Source organism: Carlito syrichta, unplaced genomic scaffold, assembly GCF_000164805.1.
Source record: "Carlito syrichta isolate Samal-C Ts95f unplaced genomic scaffold, Tarsius_syrichta-2.0.1 Scaffold308235, whole genome shotgun sequence".
In the NCBI taxonomy this organism is placed as follows: Eukaryota; Metazoa; Chordata; class Mammalia; order Primates; family Tarsiidae; genus Carlito; species Carlito syrichta.
The window spans coordinates 1,504,911-1,528,556 of record NW_007252331.1 but is presented as its reverse complement, the minus strand read 5'-3'; the positions used below and the strand labels follow the sequence as shown (position 1 = coordinate 1,528,556).

The 23,646-nt window shown below is 49.2% G+C and overlaps 1 protein-coding gene across 1 annotated transcript in view; it reads right to left on the bottom strand.

The window, feature by feature from the left end:
• Nucleotides 1-22,703, bottom strand: part of KLHL29 (kelch like family member 29) — a 232,672-nt gene extending 209,969 nt beyond the window's left edge. The window contains exon 1 of the mRNA XM_008065332.2: nucleotides 22,600-22,703. The gene's annotated coding sequence lies outside the window, so the exon portion shown is untranslated. The remainder of the gene's footprint in view (nucleotides 1-22,599) is intronic.
• Between the last annotated feature and the right edge of the window lie 943 nt (nucleotides 22,704-23,646).

The following is a 23,646-nucleotide window of genomic DNA, read 5'->3' as shown; positions in this document are numbered from 1 at the left end:
TGGGTGTCAGGGCACCACACCTGCATCACAGCCCCCAGCCCTCTAGGCAGTGAGGCCTAGGGAGAGACAGCTGAATGGAGACTGCTGGGGATCAAAGAGAAAGCAAATTTACTGCTGCCCAAATTTCCTGATTTTCAGGGAAATTCTTGCCTGCTTTCCTGGTGATAACTTTAACATCTAAAACAAACAAACAAACAAACCTACCCTGCCTGATATTTGAATCTGAGAGCTCATAATATCTTGCTCACTGCCAGTAGACAAGACATTATATTGTATACTGGAAGTTTGCTAGGAGGAGATTTTAGGTGCTTTTGCCACACACAAAAAGGGTAACCATAAGAGTTGATGAACATGTAAATTTACTTGACTATAACAGTCATTTCACTGTACATAAGTATATCAAAACATCATGCCATACACCTTAAATTAAAAAAGAAAAATTTCAGGATTCTAGCCTGAAATCCTGAGTCAGCCCTTCCTGTAGTCCTAGACTGGTCTTTGTCCCCTTGAATACTCTTTACTCAGTGCTCCTGTCACCTAGGCCATCTTTCAGAATGGAACCATAGTTGGTTTCCCTGGGCTTCAGGGCTGAGGTCCCATTCCTGACACTCCTATGCTCGTTGCTCAGTGACCTGCAGGCCACATGTACACACCAGCTTCAGGACAGCCTCTCTCTTTGCCCAGTTGGGATATTCACTCTTGTCCACACAGTTCAAGACTACACTCCTTTAGAATCCAGTGGAAAACGCTCCTCTCCAGGGCTGATGAACCTTCCCTGTCTTTTCAGCTACCTGTATCCCTCCCTTCCCCAAATCCCCGCAGGACCTCATGGCCTGGCCCTGTGTCTCTGGGTGGAGGTGAGCTGGGGTCTATTTCGGTGACTTCTGTGCTCAGCACACAGCAGGCTGGGCTTATCTTGGCTGAATGAGTATCACATCACTCCCCCACCCCCCAGCCCCCAGAAGTCCTGTGCAACTGCAATGCTTTCAGGGGTCAGGGTTGAGCAAGTACACTGCCCCAAGGGCCGAGCAATTGCCCAACTCCAGGAAACCATTGGCTCCTTGATGTGGTCCTCTAGTCATGGAGGAGGAGGAAAGAGAGCCAAACAGGCAGCCACAAAACCACGGAGGGCTTGCCAGTGAGGAAAAAAGAGTGACTTCTTTCATTCTGTTTGCAAGTAATTGCGGTTGCCAAGAAAGAAACCAGCCCAGCCAAAATACCCAAGGACTGAAGGGAGAGTCAGAAATTTCATACCAACAGAAACAGCACTGCCAGGTAAAGGTGGCTATGACTGGGCATAAAGTCATTCCAAAGGGCACAGAGTTGTGGTTTTTTTTTTTTTCCTACCCTAGGAGAAACCCATGATTCTTATATGGTTGCAGAACAAATATAACTGTGACTTATGCTTCCCAATTTACAGAGCTGGTTTCATGCGCTTTTGACAGGAATATGATATTTCTGACAATTGCAATTCTTCTTGACGCTGCAATGTTTGGAGGGCAAATGTCCCATATGCCACACTCCCTGATTTGTTTTTAGGGCCTTGCAGGTATGTGAGAGACACTCATAGAAATGCAAATGGATGGTATGTGTGGATGTAGAAGCCAGAGTTCCTGTGTCTGCACTCTGCGAATCACTTTTCCCCAAGCACTACCATGGAAGTCAGGGGAAGAAGGGGGAAATGCACAAAGCAGAGAAAGCTGCTGTCCCTGGACTCCCTGGGCTAGCTGTGCCCTCCTGCAGATCTGGAGGCCACAGAGGCCTTACTTCCTGCCCAGGCCCCTGCTGAAGGGTGGAGAGCAGGGTGCTGCTGCTGTTAATCTGGGCCCACTGGGGAGCTGGTGCATCTTCTGGATGTGGGCAAGTTGTGAGCAGAGGGAGAGAAGGGCCAAAGCTATGCTCTCACCACAGGCCTCCTTCTAAATGTAAGATACCTGGGAAAGAATTGAGCCAGAAAACAGGGAGTTTCAATAGTCTGATGTTTTAATTCCAGTTCGGAGGTGGGATGGATCATGTGTGTTCATTTTATTGTTGTTACAAAACTTATCTAAATGTTGCCTATCTTATTTTGGATATATCACATTACACAAAAAGTTGTAAGTGGTACAGGGCTGCCTGATGTCTAGGGATGCAAAACCATATTTCTAAGATCAGTCTGGCTCTGGAAACTGCCGACATTCGACTCCCTTCGTGAGTAAGCTGAAATCCCCTTTGGAATGGAGGGCTGCCCCTCGCTCGCCCTCTGAGGCCAGTTAGTGCTGCCCAGGCAGTGTGAAGGACACAGGTGGCCAGGAAGAAAGAGAACTCACCTGAGGCCATGCCAAAGGTGACCAGCCGCAGCTTGGGCTGAGGGAAGAGCGGGATTGGCCAATTCGGCAGCAGCTTCAGGATTTGGTTTATAAGTAAAAACAAGCAGTGGGGGAAGAACAGCTGGTGTTGAGTCTGGTGCTAGGATTAGTCTGCAACGCTAATCACAAGAAGTGGAAAAAATTAGGAGGTCCTGCCTGCCAAAGAGGTTTTCAAACACATGCGCGTGCTACAGTCGTGGCGGGATTAGACTCTCCCAGCGCCAATGAGGTAGGTGCCCACGCCATGAGCCAGATCCCATTCCAGGGTGTACACCCAGAGCCCCGGTTCTGACATGACTCAAGAAGGGCTGTCACCCTCGCTGGGGATGTGGGTACAGTGGAGGTGGTGTGCGGTGCAGGCCGGATGCCAAAGCTCCTCTGTGATGTTCTGGAGAGAAGCAGGTACCAATGGGGAGTGGGAGAGAGGATGTCCCCAGTCCTAGGGGACATAACAAGGGTTGACTGTGATGCTTGTCACTACCAGGACAGAAAATGATGAGCACTGTACAGGTTTAAGTGAGACGGTGTTGCAGGCATTTCACAAAAACAAAGGGGAAAGTCCAGGCAGACATCAGCAGACTTAACCTCAATATGTTTACAGAAACATTATTACAGATTCACCTCACCAACAAGCATGGCATGGGTGTGACATGGGGGGGTGTCCCATGACCTCCCTGTCCACTCCCCCACTGCCTATGGGGGCACCTCCTAGAATGCTGTTGCCACAGGGACCACTTCCAGCAGCCCCTCACATCTTGTAAAGTCACTTTTAAAAATGGGGTTTCCTTCCCAAAGAGGAGTGGAGGTGGCACTAAAGCCCCAGGTGCTTGGAGCTGGGGTGAGGGGGATAGAGGGCAGCCCACGGAGATGAAGCCAGCACTCCCATCCCTTCAAGCCAGGATAGAGTAAGGCCAGCATGAGACGCAGGACAGGGCAACTGGGTATGGGAAGAAGATAGAAGGACCATGGATAGCGGAGAGTGAACAAAGAAGTGGCAGAGAAGTAGGTGGCAGGTCACCAGAATCCATCGCGGACTAGAGAGATGGGAGCTAAGCAGTCTTTATCCTCAGCTCCAGAGCCACGCAGGGGGCCCTCACGTCATGGTCAAGCCTTCTGCCCGAAACAAACCCTGTTCTCAGAAATCCCTGGAGAGGACTCCACAGCTTGCACGAGGGTCCCTCTAGTCCTCTATCTTGGAAACATGCCTGATGGATATTCATGACAAAGCGTGTGTTTTTATAGCAGCCTGGATGGGTTTCGTTCCCATTTGGACTGCAGGGAGCTGAAAAAGATGCTCAGGCCTGTGGCGTACCTGTTCCCAGAAGCTTTTGCTTAAGGTCACAGAAAAGCATCTCTGTGGAAGAGCTGCTGGTGTGGATGTTCCCAATGCCCTTCCCCACTGTCCCAGCCCCCCAAACTCTCATTTTGGTGTTGCTATTTGCTTCTACGAAAAGTGGAGCTTTTCAAAAGACATTCAATTTCCTTTGTTGCTATTCAGTTGCCATAGTCAATTAAAATCTATCAATGCCCCTGAATAAATTTGTGCTAGGTGAAGAAAGAGCCTCAGTACAATCTCTCGACATGATCTCTATTACCTTATGTTACTTTAATAGCTAGAGTAATAGTTTGTTATTAATGGAATTAAGCAATTTAGTTCAAGCTTCCCAGAGGTCTTATAAGACAACTATTATAATTTGTATTCTCAGATTTTCCATTGAGTAGATGCCATGTGTTTTACATTACTTGCTAATGTTTCGAGAGATAGCAGTAGTATATTTAATATCTGGCTTTGTTTAATGATTCTAAACCTCTTTCAATGTAGGTAAGTGCGGCTGGAATTTTGAGCAGTTTAAAAGTCTACATTGTACGAATAATTCTCTTGAGTATTATTCAGCCCAATTTCAATTTGTACTTTCCCTTTGCCATCCATCCATCTAAAAGATTTGACCCAAAATATGTTTTTCAGTTTCGCCCCCCTCCCCAAAACAGTCTCCTTGTCCCTACGGAACAGGCCAGAAAACCACATACGTGCTTCAAGTGACCACATAGGCAGAAACATACACGCACACTGCTCACAGATTTTGCATATTCGAATAGAGTCATATTTAATCAAAGATTTTTAAAATGTTTTTTGATGGTTGCAAAAACCTGTTTTTAGAAGAAATAAATGTATTCACTGTATTATGAAACAGCTTGAGAAAACAAGATCTTACAATGTACACCATCTCTGTATTTAAATAGTTTCATTTCTATTCATGAGCTCCCTGATTAGATACATGGAAAATATCATCAGTAAAATATGAATAATTCTGACAAATTAATAGCCAATTTTAAAAAAAAGAAATATGTGTAAGCATCTCATCCTCATTAGAAGAAGCTGCCATTAGGGGGTCTGTAAAAATCGTGGCCCACCTGGCCATGGCACAAATCCCTCCTAAACAGCACACAGAGCAGGAGGAGCCCCCAAGTCCTCCTGGGAGCTGGGCTATCAGGAAAGGGCAGCGCTGTTTGCAAGAATGGGTTGGGGTAAATGCTCTGCCGGCCAGGCTGGTGGCGTGCTCCACCTGACGTCATGCCTGTGCGGGAGGCAGGGCAAAGATGACAAGGCCGTGAGATTTGAGAGCAGGAACGGGGCTTGGATATCATCATGTCCAACTGCCCATTACATCTTGGACTATTTCCACTGTAGTGGACAAGGGAGAGATGAAAGCGATTCACTCAAGATTATACGACTGCAAAAGAGAGGCTTCTGGGCTCAGAAGACAACGCTGTATCTGTGGACTGCATCAAAATTAAATATATCCATTAGACACTGGCATGCCTGCAGTGAGCCAGAGCCTGTGGCGGGCAGTGGGGCACACCAATCCAGGAGACAGAGCCCCTGCCTTCTAGGGGCTTAGGGCCCCAAGTGGAAGATGAGAGGAAGGAACAGTGAACACAGCCTAGGGAGGTAGCTTGTGCTGAGGAAGGAGTGTTGGCGTCAAAGGAGAAAGACTGGTCTGCATCTCAGCTCTATCACTTCCTTGCCCTGTGACCTTGAGCTTGTTACCCAGTATTTTTGAACTTCAGTTGACTCATGTGTAAACATGGGAATAAAAATTCCTACTTGGCAGGATTATGGTAAGGTGCTCAAAAGTAGTTATTTGAGGTAGGGTTCTTCTGGATTCACAAGAGGACTCATCCACACCTGCTCATGTTAAAGGCAGGAATATTGTGAAGCCCCCAGCAGATGGGCAGAAATAAGAAAGAGCTCTGGGGACTAGCCACAATTAGCTCTGTGTCTGTCTCTTGCTCAACAAAACCCTTCTCTTGGGACATCACTTCCCTTTTACCTTGCTTCCCATTTAGCCTTTGGGACTCAATCTTGTTCTGCACAGAGCCCAAGAATAACTGCCCTGTCTTTCGTTTGCATAACCATGGAGCTAAAGTGCCCAGTCCCACATGGAACTCTCTGCTTCTCTTAGTTCCTCTTCCAAAGGAGAGAAATCTCATGCTCCAGCTAATTTCTTAATGTCAGGACCCACCAGGCCCATGTTGCTGGCCAGCCAATGGCCTGAAGCCAGAGACCACCCCTAGTCCAGTAATCTGAGGCTGGAGGGTGAGTCACATGACTGCTATCAAACAGCAGAGGTTGTGGTTGGGTGCAGATGTGCTCAGAAGGTGGGGTGAACAAGGCCGGCAGCCCCAAAGATGGCTAACAGCAGCCCCTCAAAGGTTCCTTTCCTCTCCAGCACTAGAGGTATGAACAGCATGTCAAAGGGAGCACAAAGGAGGGAAGGGTTGATTCTACCCTGGGAGGAGGACAAGGGGCCAGTCCAGAGTGCAGCAGGGACACAAGGCCAGGTAGAGGAAACAGAATGGTAGAGGCACTGAGGTATAAAGTACCAGGGTGTGATGGTGTTTTCAGCATTATGGGATGCAGATGTCTGGACTCTGGCCTACAGGGACTGGGGAGACTAGCAGTGTGATCTGCATCCTAGAGATCCCTCTGGGGCCAGTGTGCAGGATGAACTGGAGAGGGAAAGGTGGAGGCAGGGAGACCACCATTCAGATCAGAATGGGCGAGGTTTATTTATTTTTTTGAGTTGGAGTCTCACTCTGTTGCCCAGACTGGAGTGCAGTGGCCGCTCCCGGCCACCGCAGCCTCGACCTGCTGGGCTCTGGCGATCCTTCCACCTCAGCCTTCCAAGTAGCTGGAACTACAGGCACGTGCTACCACGCCCGGCTAATTTTTTTGATTTATTGTAGAAAGGAGGTCTCGCCAAGTTGCCCAGGCGGGTCTCAAACCCGAGGGTTCAGGCAATCCACTTACCTCAGCCTCCCAAAGCGCGGGATTACAGGCTGAGCCACTGAGCCTGGCTAGAATGGGCGAGGTTTAGTTGAAGGAAGTCAAGAGCAGTAGGGATGAAGGGAAGGATGGGTGTGAGGGATAGTTAGGAGGCAAGGCTGAGAGCGTGTGGTATGGGGTGGAAAGAGACTCCCAGGTGTGTGACAGGGAGACTGGGTAGATGGTGTTGCCATTCCCAGAGGTGGGGGCACAGGAAGAGAGTGGGCTTGAGGGAAGATGGAGTTGAGTGGGGTCTTTTGGCACCTGGTGGAGTAGCAGGGGGATAAACACGTCAACAGGATGGACCTGGGAGTCTTCAGTATGTAGCCAAGGGACAGGAGATCGACAGCACGTGGAAGGCTGGAAGGGCATAACAAGGGACTCAAAATGCTAGGATGAGGATGACAGAGGAGTGACCAGAGAACAAGGGGGTTAGGTGCAGTGTGGATGGCCCAGCTGGGTGGGAGCCTTGCTCAAACAAGCCATCAGCACTGTGACTCCACTAATATCCCCCGATGCCCTCCATTATCATAGGCTACTTACAGCCCTGCTCCCTCTTTGCTGGTGGGCCTAGCCATACCCTCTGCCTTCTCCCAGGCAGGAGGAAAGAGTCACTGGAGAAATTCCTCCTGAGCCATAAGGCCACACAAAGATCCCTGCACAAAATGTGCTCAGGTGTGAGAAGGACAGAGCTCAGAGGCTGCAGTTGCTCACACCTGCAGAGGAACTCCCTGGGCCATCAGGGGTCCTCTCTCCTGTGAGGGGCAATGGTCTTCCACAGAGCAGTGGCAGAAGTTCCTGGTGTCCCCCGGGACTGGAGAAGTAAGTTTCACACTAGAATCTCATATGAAGGAGGGAAGGCTAGGCTCAGCCTCTGGAACCAGCACAGCTAGCAACTGACAGGGTTCAGGGCTGTCCTCTCTACCCTCCAGAGATCCTGATAAACTAACTACTGGCATGGGGCGGGGGTTAGGCTGGCAGTCATCCGTTTAACCAGCCCTGAGAAGGGAGGGTGCATGAACCAGCATTAATATTGAATAACTGCCACCCTGTTTACTTTTATAAGCCCCGACTTCCCATAAATCCAAGTCGGAATCAATCATCTTTTATAGAAGAAGATATTAATGGCAATGCCATTATTTAAATTAAATTAATGTAGATGGAGGTTTTTTTTTTTTGGCCATTGTATTGGAGCCAAGTTGTTTGAAAGGGGCTTTTGACCAAGCAATGGAAAAAAAAAAAAAAGCCAAATGACCTTGTTCATGTCTCAGTATTGCACTTAGATAACTGCTTAGGAAAAAGGATTCGATTTCTTTCCACTTATTCTTCAGAGCAGGAAGGTTTTAATTCCATTGTCCTAGGAAAAATAAAAATTCTTTTCTTGCATTTGCCGCATGCTATCCGAGTGTTGTCAGGACCACTCAGTATCACTGCTTTTTAAACCCAGTAACTTAGCTGCTGTGATCTACAGCTTTCCAATCAGAATTTTTTAACCATCAACCCAACTCTTCCAGGAACTGGCTTCAATGGCCTACAAAGTAGCTAATCTCTAGCAGAAATAAGTGGGAGTTATTTGTCCCGAAAAGCAAAACGGCACACACAGAAGACAGAAACCTAGTGATGCAAGTGTCCAAGAGGATACACACACCTCCAGAGAATACACGCACCTGCATGCAGACCCTTGCTCACCTTAGGACATGCTCTCTAAATAAGTGATTGAGCTATGGATTCACTGTTAGCCAAGGCAGGTGGGAAAAAGTCCACCTAAGCACTAGAGTGGGAGGGAGTGGAGCTAAGAGGATGATTTTTTCAAATCCAAATGTGGGACCTAGAATGATAGAGAATTCTGGTACCCACCTGAAAGGCCCTCTTCTTTCCCTGGACGCCCCCTCCCCTCCTTTGGGACTCGACATGGGCACCCCCTGCTTGGGAGGCTCCCCAGGTCCCTGGCCAGACTCCGTGTTTCCACATTTCACTGTGAGGTGCTGATCTGTTTGCATGCCATTTCCCACCCCCCCAGGGGCCAGGCCTGTTCACCTCAGCATCTATAGGGATCACCTAAGTGTTATGCACCATGACTCCCCACAAAGGAGCCTTCTCTTATGCATTAAAGGAAAGCCATTCTCTTGGGAGGTTTTCATGAAGATGGATTCAACAGGGCGGGCTTCTGAGAACACTTTGGCATCGCAGGAGGTACGCAAGGACTTTTGACTCACCCTGCTTTCGGAGGCAACCAGGGACGAGCTGTTCTCCATTTCCACTCAAAACAAAACAAGGGAAAATGGGCTTAAATTGCAGCAAGGGAGATTTAGGTCAGATAGAAGAAAAGCCTGCAGGAGTCACCGGAATGGGGAGTCTGGGAGCTGATGGAATTTCTTTCCCTGGAGACCTTTGGGAAGAGGTTTTAGTGTCAGGGACCATCCGCAGCCCTTACTGTGGAAGGACCAGCCAATCTAGGGTGTCAGCTACCTGCTACAAGCACGTCACTTAACAACCCTCTCAGAGAACAGGTGGGCACATTACAAGTGAGCACATGCGTCAGACCATCCTCTCTTGGGGCTGTCAGGAGATGGTTAGAGCCCACAGAAATGCTATGCTCTCTGCCTTGTGACAAAAGCCAGTTTCTCTCACTCCTTTAGTCCTGGGGCTGAAAACCACTCCTCATCCTCCCTAAATAAGACTTTTGCTTTGTGCCCATCTGTCCATAACCAGAGCATGTCAAGTCCAGTCCTGACTTGTAGTTCGTAGGTGCACTTGGAAGTGAGAATGCCCCAACCTCCCTGGAACCGGCCAAGCCACAAAGTAAGAGGAAGCATGAACCCCACAGAGCAAGACACAGACTTTAGGATGTGTTCCCCGGTTCTTTGGAGCAAGCAAGAGGTAGTTGATTTCACATTAATCACCAGAATGCCCAGACAATTCCAATGGGCGGCCAATTTTAGAAGCACTACCAAGCCTGGGAGGCAAGTTTGTGGCCCACCTGTAGACCATGTGTGGGACTTTCTAGATGTGGTTTCAAGTGGGTGACATTCCTCCTTTGTTTCCTGCTCCTACACTTGTGTTTCTCCTACTTTTGATTTATGATGTCCTAATGTATACTTTGAAATTTCCCGCAATACTTCCTGAAACCTAGCAAGGTGAAAACAAAAATAGAAGGCTTCCTGCTTTTCTCGGGCTGGGACCTGGGCTCAGCTCCTACCCAGTCAGGCCTCCCGGAAAGGAGGCTTGGAAGGCTTCCCTTCCCCAGCCACAGGAGCCGGGGTCAGGAGCCCCCTTCTGTAATCCCACAATAGGAACTACAGCTGTTTCTGCCAAGAGCCCTCCCAGGCCCCAGAGAAGAGGCTAGCTGGGTTCACAGCATCTGAGTGCTAAGAGGGGAGTTGTGGGGAAACTGGGGATGACCAGGGATGGCCACCAGAGTGTCACCTGGCTCAGGATGGTGGCTGGCCAGGTCTCCCTTCTCTGTTCTCCTCATCCACTCCACTCAACCCCATGTGGAACAGCAGGTAGAGATCATCGGAAAAGGTGGGGATGATCAGGAGTGGGATCTTTCCGCAATCCTGGAAACCAAGGGACTCAGGATGGGGTAGGAGATATGTCATTGGGGAAGGCTGGCAAATAAGACAGGCCTGGGAGTCAATTCTGCTCATAGAAGATGGGAGGACTCTACAGTATCAAGCTGTTCTAGAAAGCAGCAAGTGACCCATTCTCCTGCCATGAGTCTTCCAGTCCTGACCACACTGCTGGCCGCAGGAGAAGAGGTTAAAAGGGCCTCTCCTCAGGATGGTCACCACAATTATTGAGAAATGAATATTCATAGGAGCCACTGTGGCTTCTTCCACCACATGGTCTGGCCACAGAGGTTTCTGCTGTGTTCCAGATGTGTGACAGTTACGAGGCCTAGCATCCAGCAAAGCTCCCAGCTTAGGGTGGCTCTGGTTGCCTGAGAAGCATAACTGAGATGTTCCATGACTCCGGGCCTCTGAAGGCTGGTTGTGGTATGGATGCTGACCATGAGTGCGGTGTCCCTACCCAGGAGGAGATATATGGAGTCTCTTAGCAATGGGAGTTGCTTCCAGCCTGGGGGCCTTGGGGAAGATCTTTAAAATGGTATGCTGGCCTTGTTGGTAGGGTGATGGCATGACAGGAAAGGAAGAGTTCTTGGCAGAGCTAACCCATCCCTAAAGTCCAACCCATACAGCCAGGGTCACAGCATCTGAGCAAAGAGCCCCTTGCTCAGGACGGAGTTCTTCTAGACAGCATGGCCAAGAGACTGTGGAATTTCCCCTGATAAAGAGAAATGTAGTAGGCCTACCAGAAAACGGAAATTCAGGCTGAGTGCGATGGCTCAGTGCTTTGGGAGACCAGAGAAGAAGGATCACTTGAAGTCAAGAGTTTGAGACCAGCCTGGGCAATGTAGCAAGATCTCCATCTAAACAAAATATTTAAAAAATTAGCTGGGGGTGGTGGCATGAGCCTGTAGTCCTAGTTGCCTGAGGCAGAAGAATCCCTTGAGCTCAGGAGTTGAAGGCTGGGGTGAACTCTGATCAATGCCACTGTACTCAAATCTGGAGAAAGAGTGAAACCCTGACAGAACAAAACAAAAAAAGAAAGAGAAAAAAATGGAATTGAGGTAAAATTCCCAAAGACATCTAGGAGGGAGCTGGGCACCCTGGCTAAGAGTGAGAGCTCTCATGTCTCACCCGCCTGATCTTCAGACCTGGGCTTTCTGGCTCAGTGACCTTCGCTAGTTTTTTATCTTCTCTAAATCTCAACGTACTTCTCTGTCCAGGGGATAACAATAGTACCTAAATCCATAAGGCAGCTGGGAGGATTCCACAAGAAAGTGCACACGCATTTTGTTTGTTTGTTTCTTTTTTTTTTGAGTTGGAGTCTTACTCTGCTGCCCAGACTGGAGTGCAGTGGCCGCTCCCGGCCACCGCAGCTTCGACCTGCTGGGCTCCGGCGATCCTTCCGCCTCGGCCTTCTGAGTAGCTGAAACTACAGGCTTGTGCTACCACGCCCGGCTGGTTTTTTGATTTATTGTAGAGATGAGGTCTCGCCAAGTTGCCGAGGCGGGTCTTGAACCTGCGGGCTCAGGCAATCCACTCACCTCAGCCTCCTAAGGGCGCGGGATTACAGGCTGAGCCACTGAGCCCGGCTGCATTTTGTTTCTTAGCACAGCTCTGGGTGCTTGGTCAGCACTTGATACATGCACAGACTCAACCCTGCTGAGTTCTGGGGAGGAGTGATGCCTTTGGGCAGGGGTGGTGATAGAGGGCTTCAGAGAGGAGGTGTGGCCTGCGCAGGACCCTAAGGACAGACCAGCTGACACCAGAGGTGAGCAGGGAGCTGCCCCACAAGAGGCAGCTGCATCCTCGCGGCTGCCCTGGCCCTGACCAAGCCTCATTCTAAATGGATTATTGTTTATTGGCAGCTTATCCCATCTCTTGGGTTATGAATTATTTACCAGATAATGACTTCATAATTGTTAATGACAGATGCCCCAAGGACATGCTGACATAACTTCTGAGGCCACCGTGCTAATTGTGGTGGAGTCCCAGAAGCCCCCACGTGGCTACCACCAGAGCATCACTGCTAGGACAGAGCCTGGCTGGCCCTTAGGGATCAATCATGAATCTTAATCCCCTCATGATACAGATAAAGAGAATGAGATCCAGAGACAGGCAGGACCATGCTTCCAGGCCTGGAAGCCAGCAGTGGCTGCCCTGGGTGGGATGAGCCCTAGCATCTCGGGTGGCCATTTGTCACTGCTCAAGTTTGGGCTGCTGATCACACTGTGTACTGAGCAGGAGTTCAAGTCCTCTTTGGGGGGTGGGAGGTGGGAAATGAAGTGGCGCTGTGATAGGTGCTTGGAGATTCACTACCAGAAGTAATGGGAGGGGCCCCCCAGGACCCTCTGCTATGGTCCATGGAGAACGAGAACAGGATACAGCCCAGTTGCTGTCTGGGATCCCTGCGGGCCAAGGAGGGCCACCTCCCTGGGAGCAGAAGGCCCCTGCTGATTGAATGCATCCATCAAGCAAAGGAGCAGGATGGCTGATGTGGCAGAATGTGGAGGCGGGTTTGAATCCTTACAACCACCATGTAAGTCTTTATTATAATCCTTATTTTGCAGATGGAGAAACTGAGGCAGAGGGAGGTTAAGTACTATGCCGTAAGTTGCACAGCTGGAAGAGGGCAGGGCTGGGATAAGGACCCAGGCGGTTTGGTTCTAGCAGTCATGCTGGTGGCGACTACCCTCTGCTGCTCACTATAAATATTGCCTGAATGAATGAATGAATGAATGAAGACTGTGAGGACCCTTTGAATATGAGATGCACCTTTCTAAACATGGCTTGAGTATGATATTGAGTGTATTGAGACCCTGGGTTCTAGCAAGGTCCGGGAGGCCTTTCTTCCTCCTGGACCATGGGATATGCTTGGAACTTGGAGTAACCACAGGTGTGGTGGCCTTGGGAGGGCAGGGTTAGTCCATCACCTCTGCCCTGGGATGGATGGCTGTGAGCTGCACTGAGAGGGGTGGTTGGCCCTGACACACACAGGTTAGACAGGCTAAATGAGTTACTTCAGATCATTCATTCATCCCAGGAACATTAGGGAGCCTTCTTTGTGCTAGGCTTTGGGAAGGGTCACAGTGACTGAGAGAGCCCCACCCTCAGGGAACTCCAGCAGTCTCCCAAGAGGATTCTTTGATAGGAGGGGCTTGGGGGCTGAGGTGCCTAGGAGCACAGCCAGAAGCCATGGGAGCAGACTTTTTTCATTCAGTATTCCTTTTCAGTGCCCGTGAGGTGCTCAGCTCTGCAGGGCTGTCCTCCCGCCCCTTGAGAGCTCATGGCATTGAGGGATAAGCCTTGAGCACGCCGGACAGTGACAGGACCTAATGGAACCAAGAAGCAAGAACTAAATGATGCCAGGCAGAGAAACAGCATCAGTGTATTCGAGGAGAGAGAATTCCTCTGGGGGGTGGCCTGGAAGCACATTGCCAGGAGATGAGAAGAGATGGGAAGGCCTCTTAGGGAGACTCTGGGAAAAAGTGCTCAGAGGTGGGATACAAACATCTGGGGCAAGTTAAGGAATTCAAGAGTCTGTCTGGATAGGAGCAGAGGCCCTGCAGAGGCCAATGTGGGTCACATTTCCTTGATCTGATTCACAAAGTCAGTCGTGGCAGTGCAAGTGCGTACCTGCGCAAGACAGCAGAGCACTTTGAATGCATTTGAGAAAGCCTTGAACTGGTGCTAAATAAATAATCACACTGTTTATTCTGGGCCAGAGAGGGAGGACACCTCCTCTCAGCACTAATGGGAAGGTGCGGCTCTCTGGCTGGCTGGTGGGGCTGCCTCCTGCACATCCCTGAGCGCTGATCCCAGAAGGGTCCGGAAAGAACCTCTTTGTTGCCTGACGTCCATTTTTCTCCACTTTTGGCACCTGCCTGTGTACCTGGAGAAGGGGGGCCAGGTTAGTTGTTACCTCCTGTGCTGTTACTAGGTTACTTTGTAAAAACAGAAATGTGCTTTTAATGATTTTTTTGTTGTTGTCACTACCTTACGAACCAGATGCTTTTATCTAAATGAGCTGCTACATATCAAAGGGCAGCCTGTGAAGACTGTTTGGCTGCGTCTGTCTTACACAGGCGAGCTCCAGCTCTGGGGATGAGGCTTGACTGTCCCAACTCTCGTTGCACCCAGCTCACTCGCAAGCAACAGTGAAAAAACGTTTTGGCCGCTGTTACTTGTGAGCCTCCATGTGGCCTACATGAGAGGACACGGGGCCAAGTGGAGAGGTCTCCAACCTGAGATGGCAATTCTCTGCCCTGTTCCAGCTGGCTGAGAAGGGGGCAGCCTGGGCCTAGTTGAGCCAGGGTCTTCAGGACTCTTGGGTCATAGTGAGTTAGAAGAAGGATGGCACAGAGGTGATCCCTTCAGTTTTCTTTCTGGGGGGAGTAGGACTGGGGCCACCCTGAGGCCCAGGGGATGGTCACTCAATCCTGGGCCTGACACAAAGTATGTGCCCAACTAGTGATTGTGGAAGGAAGGCAGGCACATGACAGACACTTGCTCAGAACCTTTTAGGTTTCACTATCAGGGGTGGCAGTTGACTTGGGGGTAGGAGGGGACTCTGGGTTAGGAACTGGGAGACAGGGACTCCAGTTTCTGCTTTGTCCTCATTGGCTGTGTGACCTTGGACTAGACACTATTCCTCTCTGGGCTTTGGTTTGCTCCTTGGTACAATAAATGTAATCCCTCTCTGTCTACCTCCTAGTGTCCTCCTCATGACCCAGTAGAGGGAATTGTGTGAACCCACTTTGCAAACTAAAAGCACTAGGTCACAGGAGGAGGTGATGTAAGTTGTATTCCTTTAGCCTTGGAAGTTCTAACAAATTGGCGTTGGGGTAGTGGCTGTCAAGAGGTCTCTGTTATGGGGTCAGGGGATGCACAGAAAGCTTGGCTGTGAGAATGGCTCTGGCCAATGCTCCATGAGCCTTTAGCAATGTTCCTACTACCTGAGAGGGTGACCTCAGAAAGCTTAGCATGTCATTCAAGGTTACATCTCCTAATTCTTAGGTCGCCTTAGCATATGTGCTGTTTTTTTTTTTTTAATATCTTCAGTTCTTTGCATAAGCTGTTCCAATTGCTTGGAATCCTGGTATACACATACGGGGGTGGGAGGCCCAAAAAACCAGAATTTATTTATTAAAAATTCTGCATTTATTCTTGCATGCTTAAACTTCAGTCACCTTCAATACACTCTCTGTTTGATGCAATACACCGACTGAGATGCTTTTTCTACTGTTCAGAACAGTTTTTGAACTCATCAATTTCGACGCCTTGTAGTGCTCCTGCCATTTTTGGTTTCACCTCTTTCACATTGGTAACACATTTCTCTATGAGGACTTTTTAAAATCTGGGGCAAAACCAAAAAAATCGCTCGGGGTGAGATCAGATGAATAGGGAGGGTAGGGCATGGGGGCCATTTTTGGGTCAAAAACACTCAGCATGGCATAGGCAGCTATGCTCATAAATTACCCATCATAAAATGGGCAAATACACTGAAAGAATTCCCCCCCACCAAAAAAAACTCACTGAAGCCAAACGCAGCCTCTCACAACAACACTAGCTGGTATACTGATGCCAATGGGTTCCTTGAAAACTTGCCTAGCAGGGGAAGCCTGTATAACAAAGGACCACCCTCCCAAAAATAATTCTACTTTTTTTGGGTTCCTCCTCATATATACACACAGCCTTCAATTTCCAGCTCAATATCACCTCTTCTTGGAAGTCTGTTGTTTTGCCCAAACTAAGCTGGTTGCTGGGCACTCTTATTCCCTCCAAATGGATGCTCTGGGCCAGGGATTTTTGTCTTACATGGTCACTGTGATAGCCTCACTGCCTTGAACAAAACCTGGCATTGTAGTAGGTGTTCAAAAAATATTTGTTGAGCAAATGGACTATTCTTCCATTGTACTTCACACTTATTCTTCCTGTTGCATTCAGCACACCAATGCATCGATCACATACATCACATGAAAATATATTTCCTTGCTGGTCTCCCTACTGGACTGAGAGCCCCATGAGAACAGGGCTTTGGTCAGATCTCTCTGGATCCCAAACCTAGAACAATATATAATGTGGCTACAATAGTGTGGAATGAATGAATGAATGAATGAATGAATGAATGAATGAGTGTGGAAACACCCTTTTGTTTCACCCTGTGTTGGGTAACATCCTACAGCCCCCAATACTTCTGGCACTATCTGTCCTGCTATAAGAGAGAGACGGGGAGGAGGAGGGGGAGGGGAAGGGAGAGGAGTTTGAGACTAGAAGACAAAACCTTAAAAGTTTTTTCAGAGCAGTTTCGAGTATGAGTAAATGAGGTCATCAGTAAGAAAAAGATACCCACAAATGTAGGGGAATGGTCACTCAATACATGCACACATGGTGCTCTCTGTGAGAGGAACACCAGCAGGGCCACCACTAGTCCATATGGTGCTTCTGGCTGATTAGAAAGGCGCCCCTCCCTCTGAGTTCTCAAGGGCACAGCAGAGCTCCCAAGTCAGCCCCACACGTCCTGGGCCAGGTGCCCTCACAGAGGACATAAACTCAACTGTTCCTGCAACCCTGGCCACTGGAGCAGGTGCAAGGTAAGCAAGGAGACAGGCTGCTTGGAAAATCAAATTTTGCATAAAAATAAACTCTGAGGTTTGCAGAGAAGCTATTTCTAGCTCAAGTGCCAAATGAGGTTCTGTAGCTAGACTGGACTGCTGTGTGCCCCTCCACACCATCCTGCTATTAGCTGAGAGGAATTGTCTGTGTGTATGCTGTTCTGAGCTCCCTGGCCTCACGGGTTACAGAAAGATCCCACCCCGGGCATCTCCAGCCTTTTGCTGACAATTTCCTCCTGCTGTTTCATGAGGGGCTGAGTGGAGCAGACAGGAAGGCAGGAAAGGGGGCCCAGCTGGCTGCCATCCTGGGCCGGGTGACACTCTGGTGGCCATCCCTGGTCATCCCTGGTCTCCCCACAACTCCCCTCTCAGCACTCAGATGCTGTGATCCCAGCCGGCCTCTTTTGTGGGGCCTTGGAGGGCTTTTGGCAGACCTGGTTGCAATTCCCATTGTGGGATTACAGAAGGGGGCTGCTGACCTGGCTCCTGTGGCTGGGGAAGGGGAGCCTCCAAGCCTTTCTCCCAGGAGGACTGACTGGGGTGGAGCCTGCACCCAGGTCCCAGCCAGAGAAAAGCAGTAAACCTTTTATTCTATTTGTTTTCACCTTGCTGAGCTCCAGAAAGGATTGCAGGGGATTTCAAAGGATACATTAAGACCTCATAACCAAAAGTAGGAGAGAAAAACTCAAGTGCAAGAGCAGGAAATGGAGGAGAGAATGTCGCTTACTTGAAACCACATCTAGACAGTCCCATCCATACACAGGCCCCAGCCACAAATTTGCCTCCAGGCTTGGTAGTGCTTCTAGCTGCTCGCTAGAATCGCCTGGGGAGCTTTACAAAAATACGAATGCCTGGGCCCACCTCCCAGAGACTGTGATCTCACTGATCTGGCATGTAGACTGGGTATGAGAATTTTAAAAATCTCCCTAGGTGATGTAATATGTGGCCTTGGTTAAGAGCTACTATTTAGAGAGTTTGGAAGAGGCAACATGATTTGTGTGTCTATGAGATTCTGTGACAATGGCTGGGGAGAAAAATGTGTCTCTGGTGAAATCAGACACGCTTCTCAAGGGTCCTAGCCAAGGAGTCACGAATGACAGGATAAACATTAAATGTTGAAAATCCTAAATGCGGACACATTTCTGTGACCTGTAGGGTGGCAGACATTCTAGCAGCCCACAGAGCTCATGTGAAAGTATTTTGGGGTGGGGTGAGATGAATACAGTATGACATAGCCAAGGTATCCTGCTTCTGGAGGGTTTAATCAGAGGGTAGATGTTAGAGTATCTGGAAGAGTAGATGAATTACACATCATCAAGGGATAATGTTTTGCAAAATCTCCATAACTTCCATCCCAATGTCTCAAGGCACAGAATTCAGGGCTCTGGTAACACCAGTGAGTTGAAAGCAGTGGTTACCCAAAGTTTTAAAACACACTAGTAGCCGATCATCGTGAGAACAATGAAGTCAGAGTATCTGAGAGAAGGAGCAAAGCATCTTTTAAAGCTTTCCAGGTGATTCCAGTGTACATTGAGGGCTGAGAACTGCTGGCCTCAGGGAGAACCATTCCTCCTTTTTAACCTCTCAATCTTTTCCTGAGACAAGGAAGGTCAGGGTTATTCCCATTTTATAGCTGAGGAGACTGAGGCAGAGCATGCCTGGAGTTAGTAGTAGATTTGAGACTAGAAGCCAATGACCTGCCTCCAATTCCAGGGTCCCCTCCACCACACTGCCTATAAAGACACTTGTCTGCAGTTCTGTGATCTCAGAACTGAATAAAATCATCTGATCCCAGGGGGTATGCATGTACTGAGCTCTGTGCTGAACCTGTAGGGAAAAGAGGACAGTCCCTGTCCTCAAAGAGCTCAGAATCCTGGAAGGAAGGTGAGAAGTTGAAGGCAAAGGAGATAGAGATTCACAGCCAAGGAGGTTGGGCGTCGAGGCTCAGCCCCCACAAAGACTTCATCCGAGACAACAGCTTAGTTTTGAACAGGCCAAGTCTGAGATGTGAGTCAGTCAAGCAGGGAACTGACACACAGGAGCTGCTGGAGAAGGATCTGGGCCTTAGAACAGAGGTGCCATTTGGGAGTCAAGCCTGGGGACAGCAGATACAGAGGGAGTGGAGGAAGGCTGGAGCCACAGGGAGGTGAAGAAAGCCTTGCAGCACAAACGTCTTCCCTTAGCAGGAGGCAGAGCAGCTGGAGGACCGCAGTGATCCAAGCAAGAGGGAGAGAGGCTCCGCTCCATTTCTCACAAAACCAAGAGGGGAGGTCATTTGCTCACACCGAGGTGGACAGGGTAGGCTGCAGAGTGGAAAGGCATGGAACGACTGCAGGGCACCAGGCAGGGAAATGACCAGTAATCCCCAAAGATGCCTGGGCAGGGCTTAGCTGAGGCTCTGCTGAGGAATCTGAGCCCCAGCCAGATGTTCTCAGGTGTCCAAGCGCCCAGATGCCCAGTGGAGGAAGGGGTTGTGGAGGTTCCAGGAAACTGAGGAACAGTCAAAGGACAAGAGGGCAACAAAGTGTCCATGTTGGCCAGAGCAGCATGGAGATGTCGGCCCGCAGGCCCATTCTTGTGGTGGATACCACAGAGGCCACAAGGGGAATGAATAAGGAGGTGGAGGAGGGAGGAAGGGGCTGGAGAGCTCAGGAAGCAAGGTTGTGGAGCAGGGAGTGAAGGCAAGCAGAGGACAGGAGAGTGTGGTCAGAGAGGGCGCCTGCGGGATCGACTGGGGGAAGTGAGGCTGTAGTGAACACGGAGGCCCAGGGCACAGCATGAGGTGCTCCTCAGCGATCTGTTCCTAGTCCCAGTAGTTCTGGAGTCATTTGCAATGTTTTCCCAGGGTGCAGAGCACATAGGGCATTTTGTTTGCTGAGGGCAGGGGACAAATGGCCTGATGACACGTACTGAGACGGCCCCATGATGAAGGCGGGGGATGCCGCGTAGGGAGCCTCCAGCGCAGGTGAGGATCAGCGTTGCCCTTCACCACCTCCAAGGGCCAAGGTGTCTGTGGACGCCATTCTTGGCTCAGCCTTTGGTTCTGCAAAAACTGAGTCCTCAGCTCAACTCCTTCCTGCCCTCCACCCCACTGCAGTGCAGACATCAGTTTTCATTCCTGCTAGCTTGGCTCCAGTTCCACCTTCTTGGTTCCTTGGGTGATTTTCACCAAAGCACTGGAGAGCGGAGAGCAGCCCTCCTTGCACTGCACAGGAACTGGCCCATTTTGCAGCAGGTTACACAATGCCCGGTGAGCTGGCCCAGTTTCCACAGAAACTGACAGCTTCTTCCTCTGATCTCCAGGTGCCACGGTGGGCCTTCTTGTGATGGTTCCAACTTTCCTGTGTTCTTAGGAGTCAGTGGGAGTCCTCCACATGCCAGAAGAGCACACCCCGGCTTCTGGCCTCGTGTTGTGGGTGCTCCTGGGCACAGTCCTGGTTGTGTGGCAGTGATGACTTTACCGGAAGCCCAGCAAGTGCTGGTGGAGGTAACGGAGGGAGAAGAAAAAGAGATGGATCCCACGGGATTCCTGTCCTACAAGAACTGGCCATGAGGTAGGAAGACTGGCATGAGTTCAAAATGGGGACACCTGTCTGGTGTGAGCAGAGACTGAGGCCCACGCAGGGTGCTCCCTATCAGATATGCCTGGTGAGCCCACCTTCAAGGTCCCTCTGCATCCTAAAGTCTGTGCTTCCTGGAGGCTGGGATAAACAAGAGCCCTGTGCCACCCTGCGTCAGCAGTTGGGAGCAGAAGACCCCAAACTAAGGACCAACATGTAAGAAACGAAAGCCCCTTGTCCTGGGGTCTCTCTCTTCCCTCTCTCCTGCCACATTCACAGTATCTACAATGCAAAAGGATAGCCAAGGAAAGATGGCTTCTGTGAAGAGTATCTTCTGAATCTTTTCTCTGCCCTGTCTAGGAGCTGGGAATGCCACAGTCACCAAGTTGAGGCTTAATCGTTTTGTTTTCCAACTCCCCTTCTCTGACCGACAGGCACATGGGCAAACTGCTGTCCACTGTCTGGGATAACTAACAAGGACAGCTGTCCTCCGGCTGGTGGTGCCATTAGGTGTGTGCCAACAGCCCACCAGCTCTCTAGTTCACGAACCCATCTGTCCTCCTCTGGCTGCCCCCACTGGGCAGCAGGCTGGATGCACAGTGGGGTGGGGGTGGGGGTGGTTCTTCCATTTCAGTGCTGATCCCTGCCCAGACCGGAGCCTTCTCCCACTTCTTGCCGACAGCCATGCGACCTGTAGCCTGAGATCCCAGAGTTGCATTTTCTCCTCTCTGTGCAAAGGTTCTGGCAGGGGAGGGTTACCCCCACCCCTAGTGTCTCTGAGTCCAAAGGCGAAGCTTCCTGACCAGCAGAACATCTGGGCTTGGTAGTAACCTTGCTGGTTTGATGCTCCAACCCTGCTGTGGAGCTGGAGTTCAGGCCCCGTCAGCCCCAGGCAGAGGCCAGGAGGCTCTGGGTCAGAGAGCACCAGGGCAGGCTACTGAGAACACAGCAGTCCCTGGACTGGTAGAGCCTGTGCTCACCCAACACTAGGCCCTGTGTGTTATGCAGACACAGCTTTACCCTGTGAACTTCTAAAGACTCACGTGCCACAAAGACACGCAAGGTTGGGCCACTGTCCTGAATCCCAGTGCCCTCTCCCTTGCCCTCCAGCCTGCTTCATTCCAGGCCCAGTCTCTGACCCTTTAGCAGGGTCAACAGGGCAAGTGCTTCTTCAGGCATATTTCTGGCCTGTGGGGTGGGGGCTAGAGCAATCTTGCAGATTCTTTTCATAAGATTTTCCTCTCCCAAGGTAGGCCACATTCCCCACCATGCTCCTAGCAGCCTGATCCTGGGGTGGGAACCCAGAACCAGAATTTTAGGTCAGACCTCTATAAATTTAACCCAAGGATATAATCAAATGACTATAAAAAGATATGTATGCAAACACGTTTGTCGTGGTGTTATTTGGAGTAATAAAATATTTAACATATGCTAAATGTCCATCACTAGGGCATTAAGTAAATCATGCATGTGATTATATCCATATAATATGCAGCCTGTAAAAATGATGATACAGATTTCCATTTACTGACATAAAAAAGTACCTTGACATATTGCTGAATCAGAATAACATGCCACCAAACAGTATGTACAGTACAATCCTGTGTGTGTGTGTATGTGTGTATGTGTATGTGTGTATGCACTTTATGTAAAGGCAAAGGAAAAATCTGAAAAGAAACACTAAAATGGTTTATCTCTGGGGAATATGGTTATAAGTCATCTATGTAATTTGAGGTACTATCTCTATCTTTAAAAAATCTTTTTATAATAAGCAAACAATATTTTCATGATACTTAATAATATATTTGATAACAAAACGTTAAATTATAAGACTTACATTTGTTAAATTTTAAAAGAATTACACTTTTTTTAGAAACTTCAAGGTCATCTAGCTGCTGACCACCCCCAGATCTAACCTCCTGAGGAAATGCAAGACCTAGTTAAGTGAAGAAGAGCCACAGTGATTCGCTTAGGTTGATTCCAGGAGGATTGAGGCCATCTGGCTTAGCTAAGCCCCAGTACCAGTTGATCACACACCTGTGGTAAAAATCTCACCAGTCAAAAGCGTGAGGGGACCAGCTACATTTCTCTCCCTTCCCCCACTCAGTGTGCGAGAAGAGAGCTAATTGTGCCCAGATCTGATGCCTTTCTTATTTCCAGGTGAGCAAAACAGGGACCTACCTTGCGTCGCCCGTCTCTGGCAAGCTCAGGGTTTGTCCCCAGGATGCAAGAACCTCGATGGCCACCAATACTTAGAAAAGCTTGAGCATCACCAGAAAGCCAGACAGTCTAGAAAGAGAGAGGAAAAGAGGTGGGGGGAGAGTGGGGAAAAGGCATCATTTGTTTGCATAAAGGTTTTTTTTTTTTTTTGAATTCCAGCATCTTTGATGACCCCACCCTAATTGCATGCTAGCACACTTGGGTTTCCCAGATGCTGGGCTGCTAGTGTGGATGATCTCACCCAATGCATGCCCCAAATGCTGCAGCACACTCAGATAATGGGGCGAGGTGGGCAGCAAAGTACTCCAAGAGGCAGACACTAGGCTTCCCTCCCCCACCCCAAACACACAAAGCCCTAATCCCCACAGCTGAGCCAGTGACACAGAATAAGAGAGAGAACAATGGCATTGTTTTCCATCTAATCCAAAGGAAGAAACTCCAATGATAGGGAAAAATAAAGAAGTGCGTCTTTAATTTAATGCTGCAAAGGACACAAACTTCAGAATTACAAAAACAAATCATTACTTCTTTCAGACAATGGGCAAGAAGACCTTGAGGAGGCAAAGAATAGGCTCCCCGAAGAGAAATTTTAAAAAAATTATAGATTTAATACCTAGCAGAAAGAGGGTATCTATTATGGGGAGGCAGGACTCCTCCCAGTCCCCTCTTTTAAATGTAATATATGAGAAAGCCATCTTCACCACGGGAAATGGCATCCTCCACAGCAAAAATGCACGACTGTCATTACCTGGAAATCAATATTTTTTTAAAACGGAATATATCATTATCAATTGATTTTCCTTTTTCCTCTTAGCACTCCAGAGTCCTGGGTAGCTGGGGAAAGCTTTAATGTGATATGAAGGATTTGGACAGGTAAATAAGTTATTGTAAATGAATTCCAGCCTATGGCCAGCTTCTCTTCGACAACGCGACGGGTCTGTCTCGGATCCTCTCAACCTAAGCTTTTTCAGCTGCCACTGACAGAGACACACGTGAGCCATATCAAAT